Source organism: Haliaeetus albicilla, chromosome 12 (assembly GCF_947461875.1).
Source record: "Haliaeetus albicilla chromosome 12, bHalAlb1.1, whole genome shotgun sequence".
Taxonomy (NCBI): domain Eukaryota; kingdom Metazoa; phylum Chordata; class Aves; order Accipitriformes; family Accipitridae; genus Haliaeetus; species Haliaeetus albicilla.
This window is the reverse complement of record NC_091494.1, coordinates 13299809-13317879: the sequence shown is the minus strand read 5'-3', so window position 1 is coordinate 13317879 and position 18071 is coordinate 13299809. Positions and strand designations below refer to the sequence as shown.

The following is an 18071-nucleotide window of genomic DNA, read 5'->3' as shown; positions in this document are numbered from 1 at the left end:
TATTAGAGGAGATTTATTGTAGAAATCTTTGTTTTCCACATCAGCAACCTCATTTTTCCTCCAAACTTGAATTTTAGAGGACACCAAGAGAACAATATCAGATGCCATAAATTAAAGTCCTGTCTGAAGAGAAGTGAATGAAGCAACTAAATTAAGCAACTAGAAATTAAAGCAGATTCAGAATAGCAATAGTTCTGATTACATCAGTCTTGAGTTATGGTTTTCTTTTATGAACTGTTCCACATAGATGTAGGGCAAAGCATCTTCAGAATTTTTTCATAGTGAAAAAAACAATTTAGTACTCTTTCTGGCTAACTACTTTTTTCTTTTCATCAGTCCTGAAAGAATCAATCATCCATATGTAGCATATTGCAACTTAATTCCATTTCCTAATTCCCAGTAGTTACAATCAATGCTAAGAACATGCTGCACCTGATTTCCATGTTTTTGTGAAAAACAAGATCTTAGACTTCATGCTCACCATTTGAGAAATACTTTAATTCTTTCACCATTTTCAAGGAAACCACCTCTCCAATGCAAACATCATGCTTGGTTTCTGATTATTCTTCTTGGACTTTTTTATAAGGTTTATTGAGAAAGTGTACATTATGAGAGTTTTAAGGAATACTCTTTGAAATAAGTTGTCTTTTTTGACTAGCGGAAGGATTAGATGCTCTCCTGGCTGTATAGCTGTCAGCTGGACACAACCTCAAAATGAGGCTGAAGAACACAGTGAGGAAGAAGGGCCTCAGTTAATGAGGAAAAAGGCTTCAAAAATGCCCTTGATGTGCTTTATATCTGCAGTGGTCAAGATACAGAAGAATAAGAGATGGCCGAATGGAAGCTAGAGCGCAGCAGATAGCTGGTCTGTGACAGCCTAATGGAGGTGGGAGACGATACATGTGAGATGAAAATCAGCTTCTGCAGCAGCAGTCCCAGATGGACTGTTGTGATTTACTGAGCAGTCAAGACTGTAGAAACCAGTGACTGACACCCTGCCACTGACCTGATCTTTGTCTCTGATGGAGCTGAGAAAAACTGGCAGCAGAAATGAAGGTGGGTAGTTTGTTGTTGATTAGGCAGTGCACTTGCTTTTACTACATGGGATGAACCATGTATTTCACTTTGCTCCAGCAACTCACAAATAACTTCATTTCATGTGCTTTTTGACCACTATATAATAAATTTTACTTACTCTTAATGCAGCCTACCTCTATGGTTGCTGCTAATTTATTTCTCTGTCATATGAGTAACCTTGTTGGTCTCACCAGCTGTTCTATAAAGAAAATCTTTGTCATGATCTTCCCCTTCCCACAGCTTGTTTAACATTGGTAGAGCTTGACCTGTATGTAACACAGCCCTAAGTTTGTTGCAGGCTTTTCTCTGCATATCTGCCTATGAGCAGTGAATGTTTTGGGCTGCTGTTCTATTGTTATATCTTGCTTATATCAAAATCCCACACAGATTTGCTACATTTTTGAAGTGGCCAATAAAATTTTCATTTCAACCATTGCAAATATACTTGCCAACCTAGAATTGGCTCTTTCAGTGGGAAAAGCTTACCTTAGGAGCCACAAAGTATTTGTCCTTCTTTTTCCTTCCATCACCTTGTAAACAAAAATCTCTGTTTTGCTTACACCAGGGATTTCTCTTTTCAAAACCACCAGTGCCAAGTGAATAATCTAGGAGGCTTTCCAGCCCCGTGTTCTTGCACTGACTACCAGAGATTACAATAATCTTCATTCAGTGGCTTAACACATGAACAAAAGATCTCACTACATGATTCTCAAAGTCTTAAACCATAATGTTTTGTACTATTCCATTTTCTAAGAATATTAGAAAAATTTGTTTTAAATGGTGAGCAAAAAACCCAGAATATTCTGAGGGGCGTTATAATCTGCAAGAAAAATAACCCATACAGTAAAGTATTAAATCATAAACTTACTTTATGTAGATGAACACTAACCAAAACCTAAATGGTCATTTCAATTTTAGGCTGTAATCAAACTGATCATTTTGTACCAGTGTATTTTTGAATAATATGTGGACTTACTGTATTAAAAAGAAGATGGAGAAAGACCTTTTTCACTGGTGTTCATGTATAGTAATCTAGAAAGACTGTATTGAGATCTTGAGAATAGCACTTGCAGACCTATGACTGCTTTAGGAATTCAATACCATCTGTATGCTCTACTAAGGTGTCTTTGCTACAGGTACATTGTATATTTTATGATACTAAAGAGGCTAACAATGGCGCGTGCAAGAAGGGCACATTGCTAATAATCCCAATCCCTTTAAATATTTAGGATTCTGTCATATTTCATAATCGGAACATAGAAGTAACAAATTAGAACAACTTCATGCTGATGAAAATTAATGATTAAGTATTAAAAGCTGTGAGAGTAAGCCATTGCTTGAAAATAAAATCCTTGAAGGGAGAGAAAAGATGCAGTTGCCATCATTTGCAAATGTTTTTTCCCCTTGATTTTTTGTTTTCCTATAGCAGTATTAGGACAAGAGCAGAAATTCCTGAATGCTAAACTGTCTGCGATACTGAAAAAAATTATTTTATTTCTCTCATGTTCTTTCATCTATAAAATTGAAATATTACTGCTTATATCGGCTCAGGGCAGTTCTCATCAGAAGTGGTAAACCTTAGTACTACCCCTTGGCTTGCAGTAATGCCCCGTACATTTTGCACTGAGTCAGACGCTGACACAAATAATGGCAGCTCTAACGCTATTCCAGTTGAAGCAATGGATACAACTCTTTGGCTGTGTAGCTGTTACCACATCATGAGATTGGAACTATTCCTGACAAATTGGATAATACTAACAGTGAGAGCTACAGCCTCAACAGGCTCCAACAAAGAATGTATTTGAGCTTCCCTCAGCTCTTAGGCAGTTTTTAAAGGTTTAGCCAGAGATCCTGACAAGCAGTACAGAGCTATGAAGCTATGTCCACTGTTCAGCAACACCTACATGGGAGAAGGGGAGTGGGATCTGGAAGACTTGTGGGAATGCCAGTGCAGTCTCCACTATTTAAGCCACCCAGATTTCTGTTTGCTCTGTGCAGTGAGATCAGAGCAAAGCAGACAGGCTAAGGCTGGGCTTCACAAGTGTTGAATAATACTGAGTATAACTTTGGATGACAAAACATTGTCTATTTTCCTTTTTTGAAGGAAATAGATACAAAAGCACTAGCATTTACATATTATAACTATTTTCTAGGTCATCTTTCTACTAACAGATCAGTTATCAGTAGTCAAATTTGAACTACTTTCTTACAAAGTATTTGCACCAAAAATCTGTCATAGCCCATATATGCCTTTGTAGGGATCTACAAAGATGGAAGTAAAATATCTCCAAATATAGTGTAGTATATTTGTAGTTTGATATATAGTATATATAGTAGTTGGATGTTCAAGAAGTTTAGGAATGTTCTTGCATCTGTATTTTAAATCTTATGACAGAAAATGTGTCAGTATTTCCAAAAGACAAAAGAACACAATTTTTATTATTGGATATCCAATGGATTTTACACTGTATGAACATTTTGTGGACAGTTGACAAAATTATTCTACACTTTACTTCTTTTGACTTCAGACTTCAGCCTTCTTCAATCTGGAATACCAGTATTTTTGGAAAAGTATTTTGTATCTGAACTTTAGCAATAGAAGTAAAAACAGTTAAGATCCTTTCTTTTAAATCACAAATCATACCCAGTGTTAATTTGATATGGTGCAGCACAGAGATGTCTACAAGTAGTGACTGATTCAATACTATCCATAACACATTTTTCTATCGTATGCTTCCTTAGTCTGCATATGTAGATGGTGTGGATTTCCTGGAATTTTGATGTACACATTAAGATTTCTGTTTAGAGTATTTTTTTTTTCATGTTTACTTGCTTTGCTTAATATGAGAGGAACTACTTTTAGATTTAATATTTGCTGAATTAGGCTCTTACACGCTCAACCAAAAAAGCTGATAGTCTTAGACACTCATGGAATGTTAAATAGCTATTAGACAATGGTCCTTGGGGACAATCTAAGACATCCTCTCCTTAGCAATATGTTAATGTCCCACAAGCTTTTTGAGTAGTGTAAGAATTTCAGATACTAACTCTCAGCATTTGATCTATTTGTTGATCTGGTTATGCCTGTGAATGGCATCAGATAGATGAAATATAATGACAGAAGATTTATAAATGCTTGTGTAACAGCAGAAAGACTTCTAAGAAACAGGGTAAATCTCTGGGCCAGCATAGGCAAAGCTCCAATAATATGGCCAAGAAACTGCCAATTAGTTGTAGTTACTGATCAACTGTATGCTATTAGCTGTAGGTGTTAAAAACAGAACTCTTGCTAGAAAAATCTAGATGAGAAACAATAACGCAGCATAGAGCCTATTTTCAAAGTAGGTGTTTCAAAATATCTGCAAGATACGTCGTATCTTCCTTTATCACCTGCTCAATGCAAGAAAGAAATGGAGTGTTTCATGCTGGGATTTATAATCTCTGTGGACCATACCATGGTATCAAAGATTAAGTCAGCTACCATCTGCTCCATTTTATGCAAAATAGATGTGGCCCTTGAACTTCTGGCAATTTTCCAATTCAATCCTCCATGCAGATTTCTAACACTCCTGCTTTCCAGGATATCCTATTATTCAGCTCAGACGGTAAATTTTACTATTCATGGTCAACTATTTGTTGACCACGCAGACTGTGGCAGGGCAGAAAGGTATCTATTCTTGATTTTTTAAAAAAATTTAAAAAAAAATTAGGAGAATGTTCTGAAACAGTGTATATATATATATATATATACACACACACACTTTTCATTATAAAGAAATAGATTCATTCTTTACGACCAGGTTTCGACAAGTGTTACAGGAGTGCTTAATTACTAGGTTTTACTCTCTTATCCTTTGATTATTTTTTTTAAATAAATCCTGTTGCACTGTTAACTTAAAATTAAAGACAAAGGGCTTAAAAACATGATTAGCAAACAATTCAAGCAAGAAGCCTGATGCAAACAAATATTTTAGAAAACTCAGCCATGTAATTGCAGGGAACTAATTTTGATTTTATAGAGAACTTGCAGAATTTGAGTTCCTTTTCAAAATATTATTCAACTTCAATAATGTAAAAGGGTAGTTTGTCTGAATTGTCAATACCTCTCAAAGATCTTAGTTAGGCAGTTATATTTTTCCATTTATCTTGATGCTGGCATTTTATTACCTGTGGTTGAGGTAATACTTTATAGTTACTAAGAAACTTGTAATAAATATATCTCTTGAAAGATTCCAGATGTGGTGGAATGCTGTGGCTCTCCATTCAGAATGTAATGCAGATTAAAATTGTGTTTGTTCTATTTCAAGTACATGAAACATGCTATTGATGTTTGATTGCATATAAAAAATCCACTTGTGTTTGGTTTTGCATTTATTAAAAATGAGCAATAGATTATTTTTTCCAAAAGTCACACCCTCATCTGCCTGTAAAATTATTTTTTTTTTATTTTAAAATGTTGGAGCAGAACATGAAGTATAAGTCCAAAAAGCCATAATTTTTTTAAATTACGTTTCTAAATTTTGCTACTTATTATCAGGAAAGATAGGAATCAAGAATAGCAAGCATAGAAAGGTGAAATTAATTCACCTTTTGAACTCCCAATGTGCTCATATTTAGGATTTGATCCTAGTAGTCCTAATCAGTTTATCAAATCCAGGGACCCATTCGTATAAAGTCCATGATAGCAGGGGTTTCTTATCTTCAAAGAAGGAGAGAATTCAGAATCTCAATACAAAGAAAAAACCCGTACTCCTGATAAGAACTGTAAATCTTTCCTTTGAAGACTGACACTATGAAGGATTCCTGCTCAGAGAAGCCAGAGCAATATTTTTAAGTAACAATGCCTGCACTTGGATGTCATACCCTACAAAATGCAAATATTTAGATGACAGAGTATGCTAGAAGCTGGAACTTAGAGGAGCTAAAGCGGTTACTATAGCAGACTCAATTAAAACAGTGGCAATGCTGGAAGTGGCAGTCTAAACAGAACTCCCATGGTTACTGGCATTTTCAATTTGTTGTCCTTTCACTCTCATCATAGAGACCTTTATGTCACAGTGACTACTGATAAAGGAGCCCACAGCACTCCTGCAATAGTGACTCCTGGTTTGAAGGACTGATGGCTTTTCAGAGGCATTCATAGTTTAGCTCCTTAAGATAGATTTCAGCATGATGCCAGGATTTTAATTCTGCAGTGCATTAAATAAAAAAAAACCCAAATAAAAAGAGCAAAGTATTAGCCATATGACAGATAATGCCCTTCTTCTCTATGCAATTTTTTTTGCAGAATGTTTACTTTTCAGACTATTATCCTGACTGACAACAGAAGTTTTAGGGCTCAAGTAGGTCCAGGTGCGTATTTACTGTCACGTCTTTCAAATGCTGTTAGTCTATTGTCCCGTTGTTAAATGTTAAGTCAAGAAGTCTGTAAATGCTATGGGGCATGGAATTTGTGAAATTTGTGTGCAGGACAAGTAAGAGACTATGTGCTTCCTTTTCTCTGTACTTGTGAGATCCTAGAACTGAAAGGGATGCAACAGAAAGTGTTTGGGAAGACTCCAAGGAGACTGTACACTTTTCCTCTAATGTTATCCTCCTGCTATCTCATTCACTTCCAAATTGTGCAGTTTTGTCCTTTAAAATTTTCGCCAACTTCCTTCCAAGAAATGTTTGAGCCCACAGGACAATTTTGAAAATGTTTATCTTCAAAAGTTACTAACTGAACTTACTTTAAAGGGGAACATGGCTGGCAAACACAACAGAGAAGTTATTTTTCCCCTATAATGATTTAGCCTTTGATGCATAGACAGATGGTCATGATCTCCTCCTCCTCCACCCATGGATTTTTCTAAATGACACCCAAGTTTTTCTTGGCAGCAGTTAGAAAGTCTGGCAAACAGCTCACTTCAGCTCCAATTATATTGACCACATTAATGCAAAAGATCAGCAAATGAAATGTTCCATATTCATTTGGAAGAGATGAATTAAAATTTGCAATGAAATAAGATAAATGCAAATTAGAAACAAATGCCAGCTACTTATGTCCACCCTTATATCTAAGGATTTACTGTGGCCCTTTTTTTTTTTCCACTGAGAACAAATGCTTCTTGAAGGCATAGGATGTTAACTCTCTTATAGTACTTGTTAAGGCAGTAGCACTTAATAGAATTCTATTTCTGAGAATGTCTTCATAGGCAGAATAATACCCATTTCCTTTGAGTGTTTTAAGGAATACTAGAGACTAACACTTTCCCTCCATGCTCCAGGGACACCAACTCTTCAGATGAATGTTATCTCTAGATTTATTATCAAAGCTTTTCACACTTGTCTGTGCTTGTCACAAACTCTCCTGGGCACAGGAAGAGCAACCAGGAATGTGACTAATTCCCTATTCAAGGGCTTCTAGCTGAATATTTTTTCCAAGGCAGTACCTACCATCCAAGGTACATTTCTTTTACAAGGCAAAAATAAGGAAATCTTGCTGACAGTACTTTTTCCACCCAGTTACAGGCTAACTTCTTGCTGGTACTGTGTGCTGTGGCAACTGCATGTTAGCTCCTGTCTGCTAGTAACTGGTGGGCAGGTTAGTACTTCTCTACCAGTATATGGGCCATCACAAATAGCTTTATCTGTGGCAGCTAAATAATGTCCTCTAGGGAAAGGTATATCTTTAGACAGTTATATTCAAATTATTTGTTCACCATCTCTGTAGAAGGGGCAGTAGGTAGAATGTCTTCAGCATCTGCTGTATATATATTTAAGTAAATGTAAAAAAGTCTCATTAAATAAATAATATTTTTTCTAATAAGGTATGCATACCAACAAGTTACACCAGTGAAGATGTCTTGTGATGACAATTTGTTGTTCTACCCAGACACCCAGACCATTTCTAATTCTGAGTCTGATTCATTGGCATGAATGATGTAAAATGAATTGTGCTCAAGGTGTTCACAGTTCTGAGCTATCTAAAAGAAATTCCTAATTCTTAGATACTAAGCTACCAAACCAAAGACTTCTAATCATTCTGCTTGGCAGAAAAATTCTGTGCTTGTATAACTGTTTAGAACAATTGGACCTGGGCAACTGTATACTAATTCCTAGCATTTGTATTTACGCACACTACAGCGAAGTTATGAATCAAATCGCTTCTTTCAGGTCTCTGAATATTTTAAGGAAATGTCCAGCATTGAATCATAGACAACAGGATTTGAAATGGCATCTTAAACCTAAAGCATGTCCAGTCCTACTTTTTCATCAATTCTTATCTTTGCCATAAATATCACACCCTCCTATGCTGTATATATTCATTACACAGCTGCAGCTCCTCCTCTAAGCTAGCTAACGCAGCTGTAGCTATAGAGTGCAGACCAGATGGCCAGTCAAAACCCTGCTTCCTATTGTCTGCAAAACACAATAACTATTGCCAATAATCTCTGCTTCTGGGCCCACACCTTGTGTGTTTTAACTAACAAACACGACTGTTCTTTCCTCAGTCAAAAACTGGCCTGTATCACATGTTCGACACCATCATATTTCCTTAAAGACTTTTTCTACTGTTTGATTAGCATCCTCAATTCATTTTTTCCTCCTTTTTTTGTAGTAGAAGAGTTTACTTTTAAAACATAGTCCTTTTTACCTATTTTAGCCATGCTGTGCAAAGGAGTTCTGCTGGCATTAACTCCTAAAGATTTGACTATTTCAACTAAAGAGCCAAAAAAGACAACAAAGGTGGGGGTTTTTTTCTCTCCATACTTTACACGTGTATCATTTCCACAATAACAGATACATAATGAAATGATGTACAAATTAGGAGCAAATTCAGAAATGAGGAGTTACAGATAGCAGCAGTCTTACAGTATGAAATGGGTTTGGCAGTTACTCTACAGCAGTCAGTGGAAGTGTGGCCATCAACATGAGTCAGCTGTCAAGACTCATGAAGGGGAATAGTAGCAACAGCAGCTTGTAAAAGAAATGGATAAAAGAGCTTGCTATACTGAAGAGATAAGAAAGGGGATCATTTTTCTGGTGCTATAGGGAAGGGGGGTCTTGGTGTATTAATGCCTCATGTAGCTTTATACTGATAGGGCTGGCTAAATACATACTCAGTTTTTATTAAGGTAATACATACAAATAGTTCCACTGTCATAGGAATAACATTAAAAATTAGTGATCAATTATTTGCTTAAAAATTGATTGAGTTTTTGTTTTTGTTTTTTTTTTAGAACTGCTATCCACTAAAAGGAGTTTGGAAAGCATATTTAAAAGTCTAAAAAAAAAATCACATTCTACTCACATTTGGAAGCGTAACATCAAAATCTCTAGTTTTCTGTATCTACCTTTTAAAGTGAGCTATTTTGTTTGCAAATTCTTTGTTAAACAAGTGCACTCCTCCAAGCCAGTACAGCTGAGGCCTCTCTGTACAAATATGCTTAACTCCATGATCTCTGCAAGTTTTATTGCTAATAATCTAATCACATTTCATGAGTCCAACCAGTCATAGTATAAAACTGATTTTCATGGCCTCTCTGCTGTACCTGTTGTTCCATTTTCACAAGTATAAACTCAGTCCCCGAGTCATTTTAAAGTTATTAGTCATTTTAAAGTGGAACTGTTGCTAACCCCTGTGCTCAGCAGTTCTTTCTTTTTATACTGTTCCGTTTGAAGGGAAGCCAAACAATTTTGTATGGCTAGCTTTTGAAAAGGGGAGAAATATTCTAACACTTCTGAATGACACTTGATCTCTAACATCTAGGGGGAGAAAACAGAGTCTAAGGAAGCTGAATTTTAGACTGTGTTTGTTTGGAACATACAAAGACAAAGAATGTTTTCAACCCGAATACTTGTGATCTTTCTCATTCTTTAAAATTACCCTTTCTTAAACCAGTAATGCCTATAAACACTATGCAGCAAGCAGCAGACAGTGCTTGTCCTTAGAACATTTGAAAGAGTAAAACCACCCTGCTAATTCCACAGAGAATCTTCTCAGCACCATCTCTCTCCTGTGAAACTCCTGCAGCTTTATAGACTCACTTGAGTTAACAACACCCACCTATTCAAGACCAGAGGTGAAGATGTGCCTGTGGGGAGAGGTGCTGGCAGACAGTTCTGCCAGTGGCAAGGCAGCTAGCTCAGTCACCTCTGCTGCTCATTGTGCAGTACAGAGAGGGACAGATGTGGTCTCTCATTTAGGGCAATTCCAGGATGTTAACATGTAGTCAGCCCAACTCTTTTAGATGCCTCCTCAAACACACCCTAGTCAGGATAGACATGAAACACTAAGTAATTTGTTTGATTTTAGGTATCTCATTTTCACCATTAGGCTATGAATGTCTAGCAGCTTCATACTCTCAATGGTCATGAGGCCTTGCCCTGTTGAGTCAATTACAGTTATCCAATCTCAAAGTAAGAGGCATAAATCATATGATGACTACATTAGAGAAGGTGGTTTAATCAGAGAATCACAGAATAGTTGAGGTTGGAAAACATCTGATTTGTATATAGTCCAATGCCCCTGCTCAAGCAGGGTCAGCTAGAGCAGGTTGCCCAGGGCCCTGTCTCCAGAATGGAGACTCCACAATCACTCTCAACCTATTCAGCATTCAGTCATCCTCACAGTAAAGTGTTTCCTTATGTTTAGATGGAATTTAATGTGTTTCAGTTTGTGCCCATTGCCTATTGTCCTGTCACTCAGCACCACTGAGAAGAGTCTGGCCATGCTCTGCTTAAAAAAAAGGAAAGATATATTCCTGATCCTTCTGAAATGTAATTGTTTACTAGCACCTGGAAATACAATCTACCTTCAAAATGACATAAACATGGGTAAGAAATGATGGGGTAAACCTTCAGTCATGATAATAGGAAGAATCTTCCTGCTGACCATCCTGAGCACTGCTTAGCAGTGCCTATAATGAATCAACAACTGATGAAGAGTAGCATGAAAGACAGCAACCAGCCTAGACAGTAACCTTCCTCATGGCTAGGACAAAGGCACTCCTTAGTGCAAGAACTGCAAGAAGTCTTGTTAAAATGGGTAATTCTTTACTGTAGCAAATTTCTGCTAGGTAAGGAGGCACGAGGAATTGGAGGAGTACTACAAATTATCTGCTGTTGTAGTTACACTTTAACAGATGTCAGCAACCTGGGGAATGCTCTAATTCTTCTTACTTAGCAGTGACCCAGAGGACTAGGGTCACCCTCACCACCCTGCCCTAGGGTGCTGTAGTCACTTCCCTGATTAAGATTGGCAGTTATAGGTGGTGAGCTGTTGCATCCCATTTCACTCATTTTATGCTTGCTGTCAGCCCCGTTTCTGGTCTTTCCTTACTGACTGAGGAGCACAAAGAATTCGCAAGCCTAGAGAATCTGTCCCTTTGAAATTATTACCTATATGAAGTAAAATGCTATGAAGAAGTAATGTAGCTAAAGTGGCATCTAGTGATCTCATTCTCACTAGTCTTAGTGAAAATTTCCCTTTTTATTGCAAGAAGGCTTTATTATGCAACAAAGAAATTCAACAGCTGCCAGGTTTAAATGGTGCAAAACTTAGACACCTGATGCCACCCATAGTTCTGATACTGAAATGTGAGCCCTTAAAAAAACCTGGCAGACTTCACAATCATAAAGCCACTGCTCAAAACACTTAGAAAAGATCTGCAATTTTATATTAACTCTTGTATCGAAGAAATTATCGGATTTTTCTAACTGTCAGGAAGCCTAGTATTTTTTTTTTAATATGAAAAGGCATGATTAGAAGTTATATTTTTTATAATTTATTGAAAAAAATTGATAGATAATCTTAACTGCACGAAAATAAGGATTGCCAACACTTGCTTAAATCAAACAGAGTTCAGGAAGATAATGTGCAAGCTTCCCCCATGCAGTGCTGCCAATAGATTTCAATTCTACCTTGAAAAACACGTGCTATTTTAGCCTTGGGCTTCTCTTTCCATAGTATTTTTATGGCTTAGACAAATATACACCACATTTAGAATCAAGTTTTCAAGTCCTCTTTTCTAGAAAGCAAAGCTTCTATTGATTCTCATGAATCACAGCTGGGGAGGGCTGCAGAAGGGTGCATGAAAAGATTGTAGTTGGTTTTCAGGTGTCAATAATACTCACATACATACTCTCATGATCTTTCAATGTGATCTGGGTAGTGTGTAATTTCAAATTAACCCTGAAAAAGTAATGGTTGTATCACCACTTTTACAAACCCTGCATACTTCAGAGCATGAAGGTCAAAACTAAAGGAATGGCTTTTAATATTATCACCACTTACATGAATTAGAGGCTCCTTGTGTTCTTGTACTGCGTAGGCTATTCTTTAGATGGAAGAGTTTGAATTATAGAGTAGCATTTTAATGATACATACAGCCTCACAGAGCCTTCTCGACTAAAGTAACTGAAACCCAACATGGATTAGTCATATTTCACATCCATATTAGTTGCTGTGATTTTTTTTCCCCAGTAACACTTCAGTAAGTAACTAAGTCTATACACAACCATGCATATGTGACATACAGCACTCACTTGCCTAATGCAAAGCATATATACCTGGAATAGGCTACAAATTCAGGTAGACATCTAAACCTTTTGGCCTGTAGAAAAGAATGTAGTTGCTTTAATGTACAGTAAATGAGAGACTGAGACTGGGGCCACTAAAGATGAGCCAACTGTAGCATTGTCATTCATCGATCTTGCGTTAGGGTAAAGGTACAGTGGCAAAGAAACTCCACAGTTGCTCAAAGTATAGTTGCAAATTAGCACCGCTAATGTTTGTAGCATAGTTGAATGTTGACACCATTGCTGCTCTTAGCAGAGAGTTGAGGCAGGGAAAGAATTCTTTTCTCCTGTTGACTGCAGTAAAGCTCATTTAATTTAGGCTTCACGCTATATGAGATACAGCAAACATTGTTTTGAACAAAATGCTTTCAGCAGACTTAACAATAAACCTTAGTGGCAATATGTTTGACATGCTCTTGCATTTAATATACTATAGAAAAATGGCACCTCATAAAATTATGACTCATTGCTAACACTTCACTGATAAACAACTCCGTGAGACTGACGTTGTTTGGATGCAAAAATTTTGATTAGTACTTAACTCTTTAAAACATGTTTTAGAAGTTGTAGTTGAGCAACGGATGGACAAGGTAAGCTGCCATCCTGTCCAAAAAAATCTCTGAACAGAGAGCTTTACATTTTATAAAAAACCACCGTGTTTGCTCTGTTCTCTCACAACAAAATGGGAATGTAACAGTCCAGACTTAAAGGGCCAGGATGGGTCTCAGTCACAAAACACATTTCTTGCAGTAATTGTTTTCCACTAATTGTCCCATGGCTTATATTCTAATATATTATAAAATAGTCATGTGTGTTATTTAGAACAGTTCTCTCTTGTCACATCTTGCTATTTATTACAACAGTAACTACTTAGGTGGTATCACATACTGTGTACTTTTGCACGGGTCTGTGTAGACTCCAAAGCTATCTGGGTTCCTGAGCAAATGGGTACAAACTGCAAGCCCAGAAAGGGCCCATCAGTCCAGCTGCAGCTTACCCTTCCATCATGAGTGAAAACTTCATTTACTTAATTAAAAGCTTTCCAAGTTTCTAACACTACAGGGGTTCTTTTCACAGTGTCTCTCTTTTGGAATGCAGTTTAAACACAACATCAGGGAACAGCATGAGCAGGTTGCTCCCTAAGGGAAGTTGAGCTGGCAGCTAAGGGGTGGCTGCAGTGCACTCTGGGCAAGGACCTCACTGACAGAACACAGTCTCAGAGCACTGGAGACAGGCAAGCAGCGCAGCATGGCAACAGCAACAGGTCCCATCAATAGTCCAGTGATCATCAGGCAAGACAGGATCCAAGGTCCATCAAAGGATGCACTACAGTACTTCAGGAACAGGATCAGCAGCAGATATACCTAAGACACAGCTTAGAAAAGGACTGAATGGCCCACACTGAGCTTAAATGGATTCCCTGGTCAAAGGTGTGGGGAGACCTCAGATGAGGCTGATCAGAGCAATTACTGAGAGAGTTTATAACTGCACTCAGGGTCCTGACACAGTACATGCAGATTTTGTGGTATGTTTTTTAAGCTGGTGTCTTTTTTTACCATTAGCAATATGAGACTACACATGTAGAGAAAGGAGGAGAATGTTTATACATGCTTTCCATTCTCTAGATTCGTTGTTATTCTGGAACAGCTTTTAGATATAAATCACTCTTCACTGTTCTTGAAGATACCTAGGATCCTTTTCTTCTTCCTGTGACATTTGGTGAGTCATTTATGAACTTGACTTCCTTTCTGATACATGCTGCCTCAAATGCCCATGAGCTTTTGATGTCCCTTGCTAAGTGATAAATTGCCTTATAACTATTTCCAGAATGTGATAGAATCATTTTGCCTGATTTCTCTTGCTTTTGTGTCCATGGATGTTTTTAGGAAGCTCACTTAACTAGAACTGAGTCTATATTAAAGAGACTCTATACTCAAGTAAGTACCTAGGACATCTGTTAAAAACAAACTTTTATTTAATAAATAATGTTTTTCTCAATTATTTTATAATATGTCTTTTCAAGTATCTTGTGCTATAGTTAACATGCGTATAAATATGTGTGTAGGTATATATGTATATAATCAATGTACAAGTGCAGTGACATTCTCACGCATAAGTGGTCTGTCATGAAAACTTGCATTTAATGTTAAAGACAAAACAATTCTAAGAACCAAGAGTCTACCCTAATCACAACACACTATGAGACAGGAAGGAAAAACAGGACTACAGAAGTACAAAAAGATGGCAACTGTTGTATATGTGTATGTGGTGGGTTGACCCTGGTTGGATGCCAGGTGCCCACCAAAGCCGCTCTATCACTCCCCCTCCTCAGCTGGACGGGGGGGGAGAAAATATAACAAAAGGCTCGTGGGTCAAGATAAGGACAGTTTAATAAAGTGATAGCAAAGGTTGCGCGCACGAAAGCAAAGAAAAAACAAATGATGTTATTCTCTACTTCCCATCAGCAGGCGATGTCTAGCCACTTCTCGGGAAGCAGGGCTTCAGTACGCATAGTGGTTGCTCCGGAAGACAAAATGCCCCCCCCACCTTCCGTCTCCCTTAACTTAGCTTTTATATCTGAGCTGACGTCATATGGTATGGAATATCTGTTTGGTTGGTTTAGGTCAGCTGTCCTGGTTATGCCCCCTCCCAAGATCTTGCCCTGCCCCAGCCTGCCATTGAGGGGGAGCAAAAATGTTGGAGAGACAGCCTTGATGCTGTGCCAGCACTGCTCAGCAGTAGCCAAAACACTGGTGTGCTATCAACACCTTTCTAGCTACTGATGCAGAGCACAGTGCTATGAGGGCTGCTATGGGGAGTATTAACTCCATCTCAGCCAGACCCAATACAGTGTACACAAAATTAAATGAATTAATAATTCTCAAAAATAATGATAAGATTTTTTATTTAGAAGTAGATATTTGCTTTATACATAAATTGGAAACATGGATTATTTTCGCATCCTCTGATGCACAGGAGTGAAACCTTGATATTGCCTAAAACTTTAAACATAGTCAGGTACTATCTGACAAAGTGAGCACAGTTCAGAGTTGAGCCCTTTGGTATGGATATCAGCCATAGTCAACAGCCAAATCTAGTCCTAGAAGGCTTTAGCAACAGAGAATTCTGACAGTCTTCCTGCACACAGTGATAGTTTTCCCGGACAGCAATGACTAAAAGTAGAGGGAATATTGTCTACATCAAAATCAGCACTGGTTAGAAATAGGTGTACTCTGGTGGAACCTTTGTAACTACAGTCAGAACCAGGAAGGTAATCAGTGCAGGCTCTAGAGGCCATTCATTAAATGCTTTCTGAGGCTGGAACAGATAGGCTGTGCACTTCTAGAAGCTTTTGCACTGCACAGAAAAATACTCTATTCTATTGTGGTTAGTTATTATAGAAACTTACATAATTAGTAGTCCTGTATCAAGTGTAGTGTGACTTGCTGTACGGATTATTAGAAAGACACAAAACCCACTGGAAATAATGTTTTTGACGTAATCATAGTCTTGCTCAATGTGGGTTGAAATGACAGATTTTTCTGAAACTGGTCCCTCTACAGGAAATTGATAGACTGGTAACCTCTTTAAAAAAAGTGGGCAACAGTGGGAACCACTTCATAAGTTCTTGAAGGGCTAATAGGCACAAGTAAGAAAATTCAATCCTACAATACAGGAAATATGTCTCTGAGTATACTGCTTCAAAATTGGAAAATATTTTCACTCATTGCCTCATCTGTTTAATTTCTAACTTCATTGGCTTTAAAAAAAGTATTCAGCCTTGTGAATTGTTCTGTGATGGAATTTGTATACAAATATTTACTTTATTATACTGATTTATATTCAGTGAGTGGGATCTCTTATTTTACAAAATTAAACTATAACATTATGGTGATTCTTAATGTAGTATCTCTAAAGAAACAATTCCTTTTAATCTTCATAGAATACATACATAATGCCCATAGGAATAATTCATAAAAATAAATCACATTGACACATTCCATGATGTCTTGTAAGGCCCTGCAGGGTGGCAGTGGCAGCAGCCAGTTTTATTTAGCATGTGTCTATTCCCCCAAAAGCTTTCTGTCCTAGTTTTAATCTGTCTTTATATCATGCTAAACAAACTGTTTTGATTTTTTTTTTCTACAGTTGAGAGACTATCTGATCTTTCATTTGTAAACTTCTTAAAGGTTGACTGTAGGTTTGAGTCATCATCATTCTGTCCTCTGTGAGAAAGTTCTATGTACCTATGGCAGTTTTTCATGCACAATTTCCCTGCTTATGTGAGGGCTTAAAAGAAATGTTAAATGAACTAATATGAAGAATCATAGGATCACAAGATCATGGGATAATTCGCGTTGGAAGGGACCTCATAAAGTCTATGAATCCAATGATATATGGGGATGACCAGCTATCCTAGGTACAGCAGAACTAAGTCAGACCAAGAAGGTGGCACTGAGCAGGTCACAAGACTAGTATCATGAATATCATAACATAAAGGTAACAGTTGTGGTATTCTCTTGTGTCATGGCAGTTAAGAATTGCTTACATACCAAAGTATCACTGTTTATCATTAACTGGTAGTCTGAAAAGCCATCCCACAGGAATCTTTTCTTGTGTCAAGAAAGCTCTTATAGGCTTCTTAAAACTGTTTTCTTATCAATCAAAATAAAGCCTCTCCTATGGAAAATAAAATCTGAAGACCTCTTTTTTTCAAAGTTAAGCTTTAGGTATTCTATGGCCTTCTTCCCAGACTTGCATCTATACTGGATACTACAGCTCTGGACCTCTTAACCCTCTACTGTCCTGTTTGGGTATTGTGTATCCTATAGTGGAGAGGTGAAAAATATGCTCTGAAAATGTGAAATGCAAATAAGTAATAACTCATAGTAAACATCTATAATGTTTTATTTTATTTATAAACTACAAATGCCCAAATAGCCATAAAATTTACTGTGAAGAAATTTTCCTGCTTGTTTGGAGTTGTCCAAGAAATGGCCTTGTCTCACAGAGTAAGGAGTAAAACATTTTTACTTTTAGATATACATACCTCATGCTATTTCACCATTCCAGTTTAACCACCATAAATGCAAGACACAAATACACAGCTGCAGCATAAAACCAAAAATACCCAACAAACATCACCTCCCCCCAACAAGCAGGTCTCACTTAACTGATATTCTAATAGTTCCTCTTTTGTTATTTGATTTAAGGAGAGTTTAAAGGCTATATTGATAATAAGTTGAAACATATGTTTTACACTGTTTTTATGTTATCAGGTAGAAGGTGTAACCATAGAAACTGTTTCCTATTGAAATTAATACATATTTTAAAACATGATCAGAGAAAGAGAAATTGGGTGAGTGGAATTTTACATAGAAAAAGAAAGTTAAATTTATGGTCTCTGCATACAAAATATTTAGAATATCCTT

General features: G+C 37.2%; 1 long non-coding RNA gene across 4 annotated transcripts in view; it reads left to right on the top strand.

The window, feature by feature from the left end:
• Positions 1 to 18071, top strand: part of LOC138688026 (uncharacterized) — a 37404-nt gene that overhangs the window by 14424 nt on the left and 4909 nt on the right. For 2 of the 4 annotated variants that reach the window (XR_011327068.1, XR_011327069.1), the window contains exons 3-4: positions 805 to 1056; positions 6365 to 6429. This is a non-coding gene — a long non-coding RNA (uncharacterized lncRNA). The remainder of the gene's footprint in view (positions 1 to 804; positions 1057 to 6364; positions 6430 to 18071) is intronic. The other 2 variants (XR_011327070.1, XR_011327067.1) reach the window with 1 other exon arrangement.